At 40.7% G+C, this 16862-nt stretch overlaps 1 protein-coding gene across 2 annotated transcripts in view; it reads left to right on the forward strand.

Annotated features, from left to right (window-relative positions):
• The first annotated feature begins 2079 nt into the window (after positions 1 to 2079).
• The window catches only part of ZDHHC21 (zDHHC palmitoyltransferase 21), a 77211-nt gene continuing 62428 nt past the window's right edge, over positions 2080 to 16862 (forward strand). The window contains exons 1-2 of one of the 2 annotated variants that reach the window (XM_055428209.2): positions 2081 to 2325; positions 14046 to 14179. The gene's annotated coding sequence lies outside the window, so the exon portion shown is untranslated. Of the gene's footprint in view, positions 2326 to 14045; positions 14180 to 16862 lie in introns of both variants that reach the window. The other variant, XM_055428210.2, reaches the window with a different exon arrangement.

Genomic DNA, 16862 nt, shown 5'->3' on the forward strand with positions numbered 1-16862 from the left:
AAACCAGGACATAACACGTTTGAAAACACCTAGCAATACAAGGTAACATAAGGGTCCAAACTAAACTACAGTGTGTGTGATATTGAGAGAGAGGAACTCTGGGCTGGCAGGATTTGAGCTGAGTTCCAGGTCTGGATAGAATTAAGGTCATGAGAGGAAGATGGAGAGCATTTTAGGAAGGGTAGATTCAGAAGCAAGATAGGTAGAGATAAGACTGGAGGGATAGGTAGGGACCAGTTTGGGAAGAGCGTTCAATGCCATTCTGTGGAGTTCAGATTTTAGAGTTCAGCAAGTAGAAACACCCCCCACCCCCAACCCTCAGTTCAGTTCAGTTCAGTCGCTCAGTCGTGTCCGACTCTCCGCGACCCCATGAATCACAGCACGCCAGGCCTCCCTGTCCATCACCAACTCCCGGAGTTCACTCAAACTCATGTCCACAGAGTCGGTGATGCCATCCAGCCATCTCATTCTCTGTTGTCCCCTTCTCCTCCCGCCCCCAACCTTTCCTAGCATCAGAGTCTTTTCCAGTGAGTCGACTCGTCGCATGAGGTGGCCAAAGTATTGCAGTTTCAGCTTTAGCATCAGTCCTTCCAATGAACACCCAGGATTGATCTCCTTTAGAATGGACTGGTTGGATCTCCTTGCAGTCCAAGGGACTCTCAAGAGTCTTCTCCAGCACCACAGTTCAAAAGCATCCATTCTTCGGCGATTAGCTTTCTTCACAGTCCAACTCTCACATCCATACATGACCATGGGAAAAACCATAGCCTTGACTAGACGGACCTTTGTTGGCAAAGGAATGTCTCTGCTTTTTAATATACTATCAAGGTTGGTCATAACTTTCCTTCCAAGGAGTAAGCGCCTTTTAATTTCATGGCTGCAATCAGCATCTGCAGTGATTTTGGAGCCCCATAAAACAAAGTCTGACACTGTTTCCACTGTTTTTCCATCTATTTCCCATGAAGTGATGGGACCAGATGCCATGATCTTTGTTTTCTGAATATTGAGCTTCAAGCCAACCTTTTCACTCTCCTCTTTCACTTTCATCATCAAGAGGCTTTTGAGTTCCTCTTCACTTTCTGCCATAAGGGTAGTGTCATCTGCACATCTGAGGTTATTGATATTTCTCCCAGCAATCTTGATTCCAACTTGTGCTTCTTCCAGCCCAGCGTTTCTCATGATGTACTCTGCATATAAGTTAAATAAGCAAGGTGACAATATACAGCCTTGACGTACTCCTTTTCCTACCCCCAACCCTATCCACACATTATTTCTGTTGTGGCAGACAGGCACAAGGATCCAGCATATTGCAAACTTTTTAACCTTCCCAAAGTACCGTTCAGCAGAGGTGAGGGGGAGAGTAAAGGTTTTAGCTTATCTTTGGTGTTGGGCGAAGATAGGAATTGAGATTAAGAGGTGGATTATTTGCAGTGTTGAGTCAATGTGTTTTTCGTAGGTTGCAGGGATTGGAAAACCAGTAATTTTTGGATGACAAACACAAAATAAAGCTTGTTTCACTACGAATTTTGGTTGCCGACAGGAAAAAGAAAAATGTTGGTTGTCTTGGGCAACTTTGGCTCTTGTTATACAGAGGGTCTGAAGTGGGCAAGACCATTCACTAGAGTCCAGTGGTTTTCCATCTTCAAGATGCACGTGTAGGTCACTTGTAACCCTTCTTAAAATGCAGATACTGATTCAGCAGGCCTGAAATGGCGCGTTTCTAACAAGTTTCCAGAGAATACTGATGCTGGGGACTGTAATTTGAGGCAAGGTACCAGGGGTGTGGGTTAGGGGTAGCGAGGCCCGCGGGACAGCCCTTTCGAAGGAAAGAGGATAAAGGCGATCGTTAAAGAAAGGCCCCTTTTCTGTCACTCAGGAGTGTGGGGACAATGGCGCGGAAGCAGGAGGAGGAGGGCCTGAGCAAAGCTGGGAAGGCGGCAGCCAGGGAGGGCGGCGGCGCCGAGGTGCGTCAGGTGCGAGTGTTCGGGTAGCGCCGGCCCGGGGGCACGTGGCCGCGGCGCGTCTCCGCCCACCCCAAGCGCGATTTCTGGTCTTTGGGCCCTCGGCGGCTCCCATCGCGGCTCCCGGGCGCGCCGTGGGGCCCGCGGCGGCAGCCGCAGCCGGTCACTCCAGCGCGCGGGCGGGTGCACCTATCCCGCCGGCCCGGCGCTCTGGCTCCGGAAGCGGAAGGGGAGCGCAGGCCCGGCTGGGCGGCGGCGGCGGGACCAGAGGAGAAGGAGGAGGCGAAGGTGGAGGTGGAGGTGGAGGGGGAAGAGCCGCCTGCAGCCGCGAGAGCAGTGGCGGGGAGAGCCAGCCCCGGCGCCGGTGAGTGTGTGCAGGCGCGGGAACGCCACGGCAGCCCGGCGCCCGCCCCAGCCCCGCGCCCTGCCCCGCACGCTGTCCCCTGCCCGCACCTGCCCTCACCCCCGCTCAGAGCCCCGGGTCTTCTCCGTGCCCTGCCCCCTGGGGTCTGGCCTTTCTCCCAGCATCTTCAGCCAGGGAGCGCAGCCACCCGCCAGCTGCCCCTCCCATGACTGGTAGTTTGGTGGTTTCCTGTTCCAGTCTAGATGGTTTGGGGTAGTTTTTTGTTTGTGTGGTGTTTTGGTTTTTTTTTTAATTAAAAATAAAAAAATCTGTGCCCTGAGCTTCTCACGTATGAACTCTAGTTTCCCGTCTCTGTACCCACGCCCGGAGACCTGCTAGAGATCTAGAGATCTGGGATTTGTTCTTGCCATCACAGCTTTTCATTCATTCATTCCCAGATTGCTGGGGTGAGGCTTCAGAGGATTTGCGGGAGGAGAAACAACTTACTTCTTTGCTGACCTTCTGCCTCCCTGCCCCAGATCCAAAAGTGGTTTTGAGAAAATGGCTTATGGATGGCAGCAGTTTGCACTTGTTACCATTCAATATAATAGGCCACTGAATTTTAACCATTTAATGCTGTGGTCTTTTTCAAGCTGTATTTGGGTCATGTATTAAGATCCTTTGTGAGTCAGTGGAGGATGTCTGTACCTCTAGGGCTAAGGGAACCTGACTGGTTATTATTTGAAAATATTGCATTATAGCCATCCATAAAAGTACAAGAGGAAAAAAAGTCAAGGTCGTTGTGGGCGGGTGTAAATCATAGTGTAAAGTTACAGTATAAAATAAAGACCAGTAAGTATAATTAAGCACGCAGGTTAAAAATATTTGTCAAATGGATCCAAGATCTGTTATGCTAATATGCATACTTTAAATACTCACTACCTTCCTTGAAGTAAAAAGTAATAAAGATAATTTTCATTTGATGACTGTTCAGTAAGTACATGCCATTCCTTGACTAAAGGCTTTTGGTGTAATGTCTTGTTAAATCTTTACAACTCCTCAGATTTTTTTTTTTATTTTAAGAATAAAATCCAGAGAGTTGCTTTATTTTGCCTTAGGTGTGCTGTGTTGTCATGGCAAAAAGTATTTTTGAAAAGATAAGATGAGAAATCAGTTGGAAAGGAAGAACCAAATTTGGTGTTTGTGGAAAGAAAAACTCGGTTGCTATCTAGCTGTGGTTTCATGGGTAGGTCAGTGATCAATGACATTTTTCATCTATACAACCAGTTGAAGTGAAGTGAAGTCACTCAGTCGTGTCCAACTCTTTGCGACCCCCATGGACTGTAGCCTGCCAGGCTTCTCTATCCATTGGATTTTCCAGGCAAGAATACTGGAGTGGGTTGCCATTTCCTTCTCCAGAGGATCTTCCCGACCCAGGAGTTGAACCCGGGTCTTCCGCTTTGCAGGCAGATTCCTTAACTTCTGAGCAACCAGGAAGTCGGGCCAAATTCTTTAAGCCTTATTTTAGCTGTCCCATCCTTATTTGGAATATGCTAAATTTGTAAATAATTTAAGACCCTTTAACACGTTAATAAGGAGTTCATGATCTGAGCCACAGTCAGCTCCTGGTCTTGTTTTTGCTAACTGTATAGAGCTTCTCCATCTTTGGCTGCAAAGAATATAATCAGTCTGATTTCGGTGTTGACCATCTGGTGATGTCCCTGTATAGAGTCTTCACTTGTGTTGTTGGAAGAGGGTGTTTGCTATGACCAGTGCGTTCTCTTGGCAAAACTCTATTAGCCTTTGCCCTGCTTCATTCCATGCTCCAAGGCCAAATTTGCCTGTTACTCCAGGTGTTTCTTGACTTCCTACTTTTGCATTCTAGTCCCCTATAATGAAAAAGGACATCTTTTTTGGGTGTTAGTTCTAAAAGGTCTTGTAGGTCTTCATAGAACCGTTCAACTTCGGCTTCTTCAGCGTTACTGGTTGGGGCATAGGCCTGGATTACTGTAATATTGAATGGTTTGCCTTGGAAACGAACAGAGATCATTCTGTCGTTTTTGAGATTGTATCCAAGTACTGCATTTCGGACTCTTTTGTTGACCATGATGGCTACTCCATTTCTTCTAAGGGATTCCTGCCCACAGTAGTAGATATAATGGTCATCTGAGTTAAATTCACCCATTCCAGTCCATTTTAGTTCACTGATTCCCAGAATGTCGACATTCACTCTTGTCATCTCCTGTTTGACCACTTCCAATTTGCTTTGATTCATGGACCTAACATTCCAGGTTCCTATGCAGTATTGCTCTTTACAACATTGTACCTTGCTTCTATCACCGGTCACATCCACGACTAGGTATTGGTTTCGCTTTGGCTCCATCCCTTCATTCTTTCTGGAGTTATTTCTGGGCACCTACCGACCTGGGGAATTCCTCATTCAGTATCCTATCATTTTGCCTTTTCATACTGTTAATGGGGTTCTCAAGGCAAGTATACTGAAGTGGTTTGCCATTTCCTTCTCCATTGGACCACATTCTGTCAGACTTCTCCACCATGACGTGCCCGTCTTGGGTGGCCCCACATGGCATGGCAAATTCAGACTTAAATTGAAGAAAGTAGGGAAAACCACTAGACCATTAAGATATGACCTAAATCAAATCCCTTATGAGGATACAGTGGAAGTGAGAAATAGATTTAAGGGACTAGATCTGATAGATAGAGTGCCTGATGAACTATGGACGGAGGTTCATGACATTGTACAGGAGACAGGGACCAAGACCATCCCCATGGAAAAGAAATGCAAAAAAGCAAAATGGCTGTCTGAGGAGGCCTTACAAATAGCTGTGGAAAGAAGAGAAGTGAAAAGCAAAGGAGAGAAGGAAAGATATAAGCATCTGAATGCAGAGTTCTAAAGAATAGCAAGGAGAGATAAGAAAGCCTTCCTCAGTGATCAGTGCAAAGAAATAGAGGAAAACAACAGCATAGGAAAAACAAGAGATCTCTTCAAGAAAATTAGAGATTCCAAGGGAACATTTCATGCAAAGATGGGCTCGATAAAGGACAGAAATGGTGTGGACCTAACAGAAGCAGAAGATATTAAGAAGAGGTGGCAAAAATACAAAGAAGAACTGTACAAAAAAGATCTTCATGAGCAAGATAATCACGATGGCGTGATCACTCACCTGGAGCCAGACATCTTGGAATGTGAAGTCAAGTCATTGACTATGCCAAAGCCTTTGACTGTGTGGATCACAATAAATTGTGGAAAATTCTGAAAGAGATGGGAATACCAGACCACCTCACCTGCCTCTTGAGAAACCTGTATGCAGGTCAGGAAGCACCAGTTAGAACTGGACATGGAACAACAGACTGGTTCCAAATAGGAAAAGGAGTACCTCAAGGTTGTATATTGTCACCCTGCTTATTTAACTTATATGCAGAGTACATCAGGAGGAACGGTGGGCTGGAAGAAGCACAAGCTGTAATCAAGATTACTGGGAGAAATATCAATAACCTCAGATATGCAGATGACACCACCCTTATGGCAGAAAGTGAAGAGGAACTAAAAAGCCTCTTGATGAAAGTGAAAGAGGAGAGTGAAAAGGTTGGCTTGAAGATCAACATTCAGAAAACGAAGATCATGGCATCTGGTCCCATCACTTCATGGGAAATAGATGGGGAAACAGTGGAAATAGTGTCAGACTTTGTTTTTTTGGGCTCCAAAATCACTGCAGATGCTGATTGCAGCCATGAAATTAAAAGACGCTTACTCCTTGGAAGGAAAGTTATGACCAACCTTGATAGTATATTAAAAAGCAGAGACATTACTTTGCCAGCAAAGGTCCGTCTATGGTTTTTCCCGTGGTCATGTATGGATGTGAGAGTTGGACTGTGAAGAAAGCTGATTGCTGAAGAATTGATGCTTTTGAACTGTGGTGCTGGAGAAGACTCTTGAGAGTCCTTTGGACTGCAAGGAGATCCAACCAGTCCATTCTAAAGGAGATCAATCCTGGGTGTTCATTGGAAGGATTGATGCTAAAGCTGAAACTCCAATACTTTGGCCACCTCATGCGACAAGTTGACTCACTGGAAAAGACTCTGATGCTGGGAGTGATTGGGGGTGGGAGGAGAAGGGGACGACAGAGAATGAGATGGCTGGATGGCATCACCGACTTGATGGACATGAGTTTGAGTGAACTCCGGGAGTTGGTGATGGACAGGGAGGCCTGGCGTGCTGTGATTCATCGGGTTGCAAAGAGTCGGTCATGACTGAGCGACTGTACTGAACTGAACTGAACTAACATGTTAAAGATACCTGAAGAAGTATTAGTAAAATTATATCAAAATGGAACCAAAAATGTATAATTCCATACTTTTAGCAGAATATTTGGTGTAGTACTATTCCAGAATTCTTCATTTGGAGATAAAACCATAGGATTATATTAAGTCCTTTCAAACTGTGTGATTTCTGTTTAATTTAACATACTTTTGAAGCCATAGTTGGAATAAATGAACTAGAGCGTATTTTAAGTGAAATGATAACTGTGTCACATTGCCTACCTCTGGGGTGTTTTGCTTAATGAAAGAAATTTAAGCATTTAAAAATGCAAACATGGAACCATCAGCTTAACAGGTAGGTTCTTAAGAAGTAATCAGTGAATCATAAAATTTTTTACTTCTTATTTACTCAGTGCCTGATTTCTCTTAATTCATAGAGATGGATTCAGAGCCTGTGGAAAAGCACATGGGTAAAATAATTGTCATGTATTAGTGAAGAAATGAATTGAGAAGTCTAGTAATGTCTCCATGTAGCTCTTCTTTCAGGAATTGTAATTGAATGTGAGTCAATAAAATCTTTCTCAGTGTAGAAACTACATAGTGATGTTATCAGTTCTACCAGACATAACAGGGAAGGCAAAGGAAAAGCTAATTGTACCAGGAAGTTGTCCCCTAAGCTCAGTTTTACTTTTGTATTAAGGAGTGAAGGCATTTTATCTTACTGTAGTGAAACATTAGGACTCAGTTTCAGTTTCTCAAACACACTAAAAACAGATGGCACTTTATTATCGAGAAAAATCCGTGCATTAATACATCTTATTAAAGTTGAAAATGTTAAAAAATATAGGTGAATGACAAGAAATGGGAAAACATCTCTTTTTATTAGAATATTGACTTTTTTTTAGTTAAGAACCGGGTAAATTCAGTTTTCTGAATGTTGAGCTTTAAGCCAACTTTTTCACTCTCCTCTTTCACTTTCATCAAGAGGCTTTTTAGTTCTTCTTCACTTTCTGCCGTAAGGGTGGTGTCATCTGCATATCTGAGGTTATTGATATTTCTCCTGTTAATCTTGATTCCAGCTTGTGCTTCTTCCAGCCCAACATTTCTCATGATGTATTCTGCGTATACGTTAAATAAGCAGGGTGACAATATACAGCCTTGATGTACTCCTTTTCCTGTTTGGAACCAGAAAGTGAAGAACTAAAGAGCCTCTTGATGAAAGGGAAAGAGGAGAGTGAAAAAGTTGGCTTAAAGCTCAACATTCAGAAAATTAAGATCATGGCATCTGGTTCCATCACTTCATGGCAAATAGATGGAGAAACAGTGGAAACCGTGGCAGACTTTATTTTTGGGGACTCTAAAATCACTGCAGATGGTGACTGCAGCCATGAAATTAAAAGACGCTTACTCCTTGGGAGAAAAGTTATGACCAACCTATACATAATATTAAAAAATAGAGATGTTACTTTGCCAATAAAGGTCCGTCTAGTCAAGGCTACTGGAAAAACAGGTTTTTCCAGTGTTCACGTATGGATGTGAGAGTTGGACCATAAAGAAAGCTGAGCACCGAAAAATTGATGCTTTTGAACTGTGGTGTTGGAGTAGACTCTTGAGAGTCCCTTGGACTGCAAGGAGATCCAACCAATCAATCCTAAAGGAGATCAGTCCTGAGTGTTTGTTGGAAGGACTGATGTTGAAGCTGAAACGTTAGTCCTTTGGCCACCTGATGCAAAGAGCTGACTCATTTGTAAAGACCCTGATGCTGGGAAAGATTGAAGGCGGGAGGAGAAGGGGACAACAGGGTGAGATGGTTGGATGGCGTCATTGACTCAATGGACATGAGTTTGAGTAAACTCCGGCAGTAGGTGATGGACAGGGAGGCCTGGTGTGCTGCAGTCCATGGGGTCGCAAAGAGTCGAACGCGACTGAGCAACTGAACTGAAATTGAGTTAGCCTAGTTTGAAAAGCCTGTCTTAATAGATACAAAATAGCACTACTTGCATTTATAGCTACCTGTCCCAAAGTAATGTGATGGTAGTTTATTAACTTATTTCCCTCTTTTGACGTGCTCTGGTGAAAAAATGTGATGTTTGCAAAGTTTGTCCTCTGCGTTTTAGACCCCTGTTTCCTGGTGCTTTTTCTCTTAAGTGATTAACTTTGTCCATTTAAGGACTGAATAAGTTTCTGCTCTCTGTCTGTTGCTACCACTTCCACAAAAGGGCAGGTTAGGTAAAAATTAGTATTTTACTACTCACTGATTCATTTAATTTTAATTTTAACTTAACATGCTCCACTGTGGTCTCAACCTGGCTTCTGATTTTAAGCCTTTTATCAGTAATTATGGAATAAATAACTTTTTTTTTTACTGTTGTAGGATTTTCAGCTTCAGCAAGCAAGGAGAGATTTTTTTTTTCTTTCTCTATTATTGTTTTTAAATCATGTCTGCTTTGGAAAAGCCTGGTGTGTAGGTAGGAAATTAATTTAGCCTTTTGGTTTTTTTTTTTTTTCCCCAATCTGTTCTTGGTGCAGTGGGTACTAGATGAGGTAAGTAGCTGACTTGCCTTTCCTCATGGAAGAACATGCCTAATTCACACCCAGGAAATGCCAGAGCCTTATTTCTAGCTTTTCCTGTAGCTGAAGGTTTTTTCCTTGTGCTGTTTTTTGAGCAGAAGTTACCTGTGTTCAAAGGTAGGGAGCTTCTGTCCGTACCCTGCATTTAATACCCGTTCTTTCCTAGCTGCCCTGTCCCTTTTCCTAAATGAAGAGTCCCACATATGCAGTTTGTACAACTGAAACAATATTCCTTTCCATTCCGTTCCGTCGCTCAGTTGTGTCCGACTCTTTGCGACCCCGTGGACTGTAGCCTACCAGGCTTCTCCGTCCATGGGTTTCTCCAGGCAAGAATACTGGAGTGGGTTACCATTTCCTTTAGGTAGTCTTTAATTCATATCATCCCACACCTTTTGAGTTATTTTTGTTTTCTTGTTATGAGGTTTGTTTTTTGTTAGAAGAAGTCACTGTATTGCAATACTTTTAATAATGGTATTAATTTACTTTTTTTTTTCACCTGTGAAGCAGATACACAGAAGAGCCTCAGCTTATGTTCAGTTCTGCCCAGAATATAGTGACTTAAAGACTTGTTCTAGAAAGTGGATTCTTGAAACCATCAGTGGTACAGGTTTGACACTTTGTTCACCCACATTTCCACAGGGTCTTGCTGGAGACCTTAGCAGATGGGCCAGAATTCCCAACTATAATTCTATATGTTTCTTTAGCTTTTGAAATCAGGTCCTGATTTTCTCCCATGCTTCATTCCTTAACTCACCAGGCCTTCTACTTTTACCTGAAAAAGATTTAGCTCAGTCACTCTATTTTTAGATCAAATTTCTGTTTTTGGTTTTTTGCTTGAAGAGACCTCATGCGTGCCTGGCTGGTGGAAATACAGCCTCCCTACGTGCTTATAGTATGATGCGAGGGAAAGGCTGTATATTGTCTGAGGTTTCACATCCCTTGACAAGTAGTTCTCAGACTCTGATGTTAGAAAAAGTAGATAGCTGGGTATAGTTAAATTGTGCGTGCGTCTAAGTCACTTCAATCGTGTCCGACTCTTTGCGACCCAGTGGACTGTATTCCGCCAGGCTCCTCTGTTCATGGGTTCTCCAGGCAAGAGTACTGGAGTGGGTTGCCGTGCCCTCCTCCAGGGGATCTTCCTGATCCAGGGATTGAACTTGCATCTCTTACCTGCCTGTAGTTCAGTTCGGTTCAATCTCTGAGTCGTGTCCGAATCTTTGTGATCCCATGAATCAATCACAGCACACCAGGCCTCCCTGTCTATCACCAACTCCCGGAGTTCACTCAAACTCATGTCCATCGAGTCAGTGATGCCATCCAGCCATCTCATTCTCCGTCGTCCCCTTCTCCTCCCGCCCCCAATCCCTCCCAGCATCAGAGTCTTTTCCAGTGAGTCCACTCTTTGCACGAGGTAGCCAAAGTATTGGAATTTCAGCTTGAGCATCAGACCTGCCTCTAGCCCATGTCAAATCACTGCTTTAATGATGGCAACCCAGAAACATTGTTTCTTCTTGGAATTTTTAAGACTAGATGTAAAATTTTTCTTTAAGTTCTAAAGGAGATCAATCCCAGGTGTTCTTTGGAAGGACTAATGCTGAAGCTGAAACTCTAATACTTTGGCCACCTCATGCAAAGAGTGGACTCACTGGAAAAGACTCTGATGCTGGGAGGGATTGGGGGCAAGAGGAGAAGGGGACGACAGAGAATGACTCGATGGATGGCATCACCGACTCGATGGACATGAGTTTGAGTGAACTCCGGGAGTGGTGATGGACAGAGAGGCCTGGCGTGCTGTGATTCATGGGGTCGCAAAGAGTCGGACACGACTGAGCGACTGAACTGACTGATTGAACTGAAGTCCTTCCTTCCCCTTACAAACTTCCATTTGAATTTACCATTGTTGGACGTGTTTCTTACTTGCCAGGTAATTTCTCCTTTATGTATGACAGTCACCTTGTGTGTTGATATTTTAATCACCATATTAGAGATGGTTAAACTGAAACTTGAAGAGCTGATTAAAAGCTCTGTCATAATTTGAATGTGACTCTCTTAAACATTTAAGATTAATTTCCTGCTCTGTTAAAATAAACTGAATAACTCTGTGATATTTTAAAAATTGCATGACCTCTTTAGCTAATTATTAATGACAACTGTATCCTGATATTTTAGGTAGAATTACTTGACTAGTTTCTCAGAGTTGATAAAATTAGAAGTTAAATAACTGTATAAATATATATATTTATAGTAATATATATAATTGTATATTTATGTTTTTAAGCTTCATTTAAAGCTGCAATTATAAGGTTTAAATTTTATATATTTGTATAATATGTTAACCATTTTATTTTGACACTGTGGAGGGTTGGTTTTTTTTTTTTTTTGTCCTTTAAATCATCAATTACAGTCTTTTACACATAGCGATGTTAAAAATAATCAACATTTTGTAGTTATAGAAATTTGAGATATTCTTTGCTGTCACAAAATTTCTTGGATTTTTAAGACTAGGATTGCTTTTCTATCACATGGGTGAGATTTGATTCTACAGTAATGGCCATGCTGAGTAGATAAAATGCTTATCTCATTTTCGGTGCTGTGGCTGTGATGTAGTTCTAATAACTATAAATACAAAGTAGGATTTTTTCCCCTTGATTTTAAGCTGGTGAATGCCTAGGGTTTGAATCATGGATGGTTGACTTGTGCTGTTACCTAATGTTACTGACAGAAACTACTGTTTTGCTGTAATGTTAAGAAGCCACCCTGGAGTCATAGCCCTAGCAGAATTACTGACTTTGGCCATATTTCAGAGCACTTCCTTGTACCACTCTTAATCCTGTTTGAGGTCTTTTCTAGAAGATAAGTTCATTCATTGCTATTAGAGTAGCAGCTCCTTTTCTAAGTCATTCTGTATTTTGTCTCTGAGAAGCAAATGTGCAGCCATGGAGACCACTTTAAATTAGCTTAGCAAGCTAGAGTAGAAACAAGTTACATTTCACAATCGAACAGTCATGATCCATAGAAAAAGTGACCCTGGGAGAAAAATGCAGTTTAAAAAAAGTCTATACAGGGAATGGAAATGCAGTGATAATGGTTTTGATATTTTCTTCCACCTCCTCTGTATGTAAAAGGTTCCTATTGCTATGGTAAGCAGCATGCATAACAAACTCGCAACTTGTCTTTTATTTCCTTTCTTGGGGAATGGTACCACCATTCACCTAGACCCTAAGCCAAAAACTTGGGAGTCATCCTAGAATCTGCCCTATGTGTGACTGAACACCACATCCCATTAGTTTTACTCTTAAGTTCTTATTCTGCCCTTTTCCAGCATACCTCCTGTTTTAAGTTTTCCATCCTCACCCTTACTCCTTCCCACTTCCTTTAGAAACTACTGCTTTTGGGGTACTTACCATATGCCCTCATCTCTCAACTGAGTAACCAGTAAACCTTGCTTATTTCATATAATCAGTCTTGGAGCTTTATCCATCTACCCAAGTTTGTTTTTCAGAGTGTTGCTCTTCTTTCTAAAATACACATTTCATCATGGCATTCTTTTGCCTATAATCCTTTAGTGTTTTCTAAACTACTGTCTTCAGGGTGAAGTTCAGACTCGTTGGCCTGGTTTAATAGTGTTTTTTTACTCTGTCTACTTGTAGGTCATGAAATCAGTCTAGTAGGCTGTGACCAACATTATATATTTTCATTGAAGTGAAATACAATAAAATAGTACAGTATATATCACATATAGTCTGGATAAATATCATTTCATTAAACTTTTTCAGTTATATATTTTATACATATGAAGTATATACTCACATATCTCATGTATTTCTGTGTATTTGTTACTAGATGTTCTGAACAGTGATTGTTCTCGAAAGGTTTAACGTTTTATCTGATTCTTGCATATGAAATGACTCTAGTCATTTCAGTTTACTTAGATTTTCTTTGCCTGCCCTTACACCTTTGCTTACTTTGCTCTCTTATTCAGAAGAGCCTCCGTTTTTCATCATTTCATTTCACAGGTTTCACTCACTCCAGAAATCTTTTCTTGGTGACAACACCAAAAGAAATAAATTTTTCACCGCAGCCTGGTAGACACGTAAACATTCACATGACTGAAAAAAGTCCCATGAACCAGTACCCTTCCTCTATGAGATACATTATTGCCCCATTTCCCTCTATCTTACTTGGTCTTGGTTGGTGTTGATCATGTCTGTTTACTAGTTTGTCTCTGTTGAGAATAGGTGTGGTCTCTCTTTTCTTTTTTAAATCTATACGCAGTGCCAAGGCTTGGTACATAGACAATAGAAAGTGATTGTATTAGTGAAATTCTGGATCAGTATGTTTTCTAGAACTCTTTACAGTAACTCTTAAACTCTTACTGTTGAAGCCTGAACTGTAGAAATTAACTTTAATGATTGATTCTCAATGATTTCATTATAGGAGGATAACTTTTTTCCTTAAAACATTTAAATTAATATGTGCTTCTATTTTAAACTCTTTATTTTACGTTTATCAATTGTGATTAGATAGTCCTAGCCTAACATCTTGATAGATGTCACGTTACATTTTGTCACATCAGTGACCTCAGAATCTACTGTTATATTGTGATTTGTGGTCAGGAAGTTTGATGAAGCTAAATGCTGGACACACAGCACTTAATTTGATTTTATGGGAACTGGGTAGTTTCAAAAGAGAAAATTTTCATGTATAATGGCAGTCAGATAAAGATTTTTTGGGACTGGCGGGATTAGATATGAAGACAGAATTAAGTGGAGTTGGATCATTTTATTTCTAAAGTTAAACTTTTTTGTAATTGGTGATTTTGCAGTTAGAATATTTAGTTGTTTACAGTTTGTATCATTGTGAGATCATTTTTATTAAACCATTAATAGAGTCTCATGGAGAACTGCTATTGAGGAGAGATCCATTTGTTGGGATGCAATTAAAAATAAAGAATAAATCAAGATAAAACTGCTAAATCCAAGTACCAGAAAAATTACAACACATCTCATTGAATTTGCAAGTGGTAAGTGCATTTAATTTTAATGGGAATTTGTTTCTTAGTTCTATGGCATAGTATCCTTAAAGTTATGTTTAGATGAATTTTAACAATCTTTCATTTGCAAAAAATTATAGTTACTTTATGTTTATGTCAAGTTTTTCATGTTAAAATTTTAACTGCACATTTTCTTAAGGCTTTTTCCACAGGGGGAAAACAAATCTGTAAATTATACTGAAACATCTTCCTGAATTATATATTTTATATGGCTTTATCGCTGATGCTTCTGTGCTGCATTTTTAAAGATACTAATTTGAAAAACATTCCATATAAAGATAATGCATAGTGATAAAGAGAGGCTAAAATGAAAATTTTTGGTGGGCATGGCAACCCACTCCAGTATTCTTGCCTGGAGTATCCCATGGACAGAGGAGCCTGGCAAGCTATAGTCCATAGGGTCGCAAAGAGTTGAACACAACTGAAACGACTGAGCACAAGCACACTTATTTCTTAATAAGCTTAGACTTTTACATAAATATATAAATATTTGGGCTTCCCTGGTGGCTCAGAGGTTAAAGCGTCTGCCTGCAGTAAGGGAGACCTGGGTTCAATCCCTGGGTCGGGAAGATCCCCTGGAGAAGGAAATGGCAACCCACTCCAGTATTCTTGCCTGGAGAATCCCATGGACGGAGGAGCCTGGTGGGCTACAGTCCATGGGGTTTCAAAGAGTCGGACATGACTGAGCAACTTCACTTTCACTTTTAACTTTCTTTCTATACATAAATATATGTACAAAATGTGATGGCATTCCTTCTCTCTATTCTTTCCTTCCTCAGCCCAGTATTAACCACTGTTAACAGTTTAGTAGGTATATTTTCTTCCACACATACAGAAATAACTCACACATTATTTTTTTTTCTAACAAAAGAATCACGTTGCACAAACTTTTCTGTAACTTTCCCCTCCAGCATTTAATTATGAAAGATTTTAAGCAGAAGAACTGAAAGAATTTCATACTATAATACCTTCATACCCATCACCTAGATTCTACAACTAATGTTTTACTGAACTACATCGCATGCTCGTCCATTTCTGAGGCCATCCATTAATTCATGTTTTTGGGGATCCATTTGAGAGTAAACTGCAGTGATCTGTGTACTTCCTTCCCCCTCTCCCCAGTACTTCAGTGTACATATCATTAACTAGAGTTCAGTATTGGTTTAAAGAATTTTTTTTTTAAGGTGAATTGACATACCGTGAAATGCACCCATATTAGGTGCACATTTGCTGGGTTTCAACAAATTTATAACCTGTATATCTCACATTTGTGTCACAGTAGAGATCTTTATCAGCACCCCAGAAAGTTCCCTTATACCTTCTCCTAGTTCAACTCTATCCTGCCCTCCTTTCAGGAAGATATCCGCCCCCCCATAGATTTTGCCATGTAACTCTCTTCTTTTCACTCAACACTTGTGTGAGTAGCCATATGCAAATCTTGATCAACTTGCTTTTCTTCTTTAAAAATTGCAATAGCTTGGAAATAGTCTATGCTGTGGATGTATTGTGATTTACAGTATATGACCATTTCCCTCTCTCTGTATGGGCATTTGTTGTTGTTTAGTTGCTAAGTTGTGTCCAGTGTTTTGCAACCCCATGGACTATGGTCCACCAAATACCCAGGCAAGAATACTATAGAAGGTTGCCATTTTCTCCTCCTGGACACCTTCCCAAGGGGTTCCCTTAGGGATCGACCCCCTCACTTCTGCTTGGAAAGCTGATTCTTTATCACTGAGATCACCTGGGAAACCCCTACCTGGGTATATAGGTTGTGCCATATTTTTGTGGTTATAAAAAGTGCTATATAGAACATCCTTATATGTATATATACCTGTACACTCTAGTGAATGATTTTATAGATATGACTAGAAATAAAACTGCTGGGTCAGAGAGTTTGACATTTTAATAGATACTGCCACATTGCCCTCCAAAGATGATTATATCAGTTTACATGCTTATCAGCAATGAATTGAAAGTGTCCTTTTCTCTGTGCCCTTTCAACATTGGGTGTCATCTGTCTTTCTAAAATTTTGTCGATACAAAGGATGAAAAATACAACTAGTGATTTCACATTTTTCTAGTCAGCAGTAATTAACCATTGGATTTATTTTTGTCCTTTGTGAATTGCCTCTCCATGTATTTACTTTAATGACTCTTACTAGTAATATGGTATATTCTTTTTTCCAAGGATGATTTGTCTTTTAATTTTGTTTCTGCTGTGCTTTAAGCTTCAGAAATTTTAATCTTTATGTGATCAAACATGGCTTATGGGGTCTTACTAAAAATCTTTCTCATTCTAAGATTATAAAATCACGTACTATATATATATATATTCTTCTCTTAGTTTTTCTTTTTATTTGAAATTTCGAAGAGAAAGATAAATTCACTGTGAACTTAGGTGCCAGTAAAAAAATTTCATATGGAGAGTGAGATTCAAATTGACCTTGAAGTATGAGTTGAATTTGAATAGAGCAGACAAAGTGGCAGGGACATTTTGGACAGAAGGAATGAGAGAGGTATATATATTCTTATTCGTGGAACAATAATAAGACCACTGGCTGACATGGTGAGTCATATAAAACTGTGAGTTTAGAGATAGTCTTTTGGCTCAATTTCTTGTAAATTATTTTATCATTTTCCAAAATCTGCATTC

The sequence above is a fragment of the Moschus berezovskii genome, chromosome 7 (genome assembly GCF_049115385.1).
Source record: "Moschus berezovskii isolate FMDL1 chromosome 7, NW_MosBer_1.0, whole genome shotgun sequence".
Lineage (NCBI taxonomy): Eukaryota > Metazoa > Chordata > Mammalia > Artiodactyla > Moschidae > Moschus > Moschus berezovskii.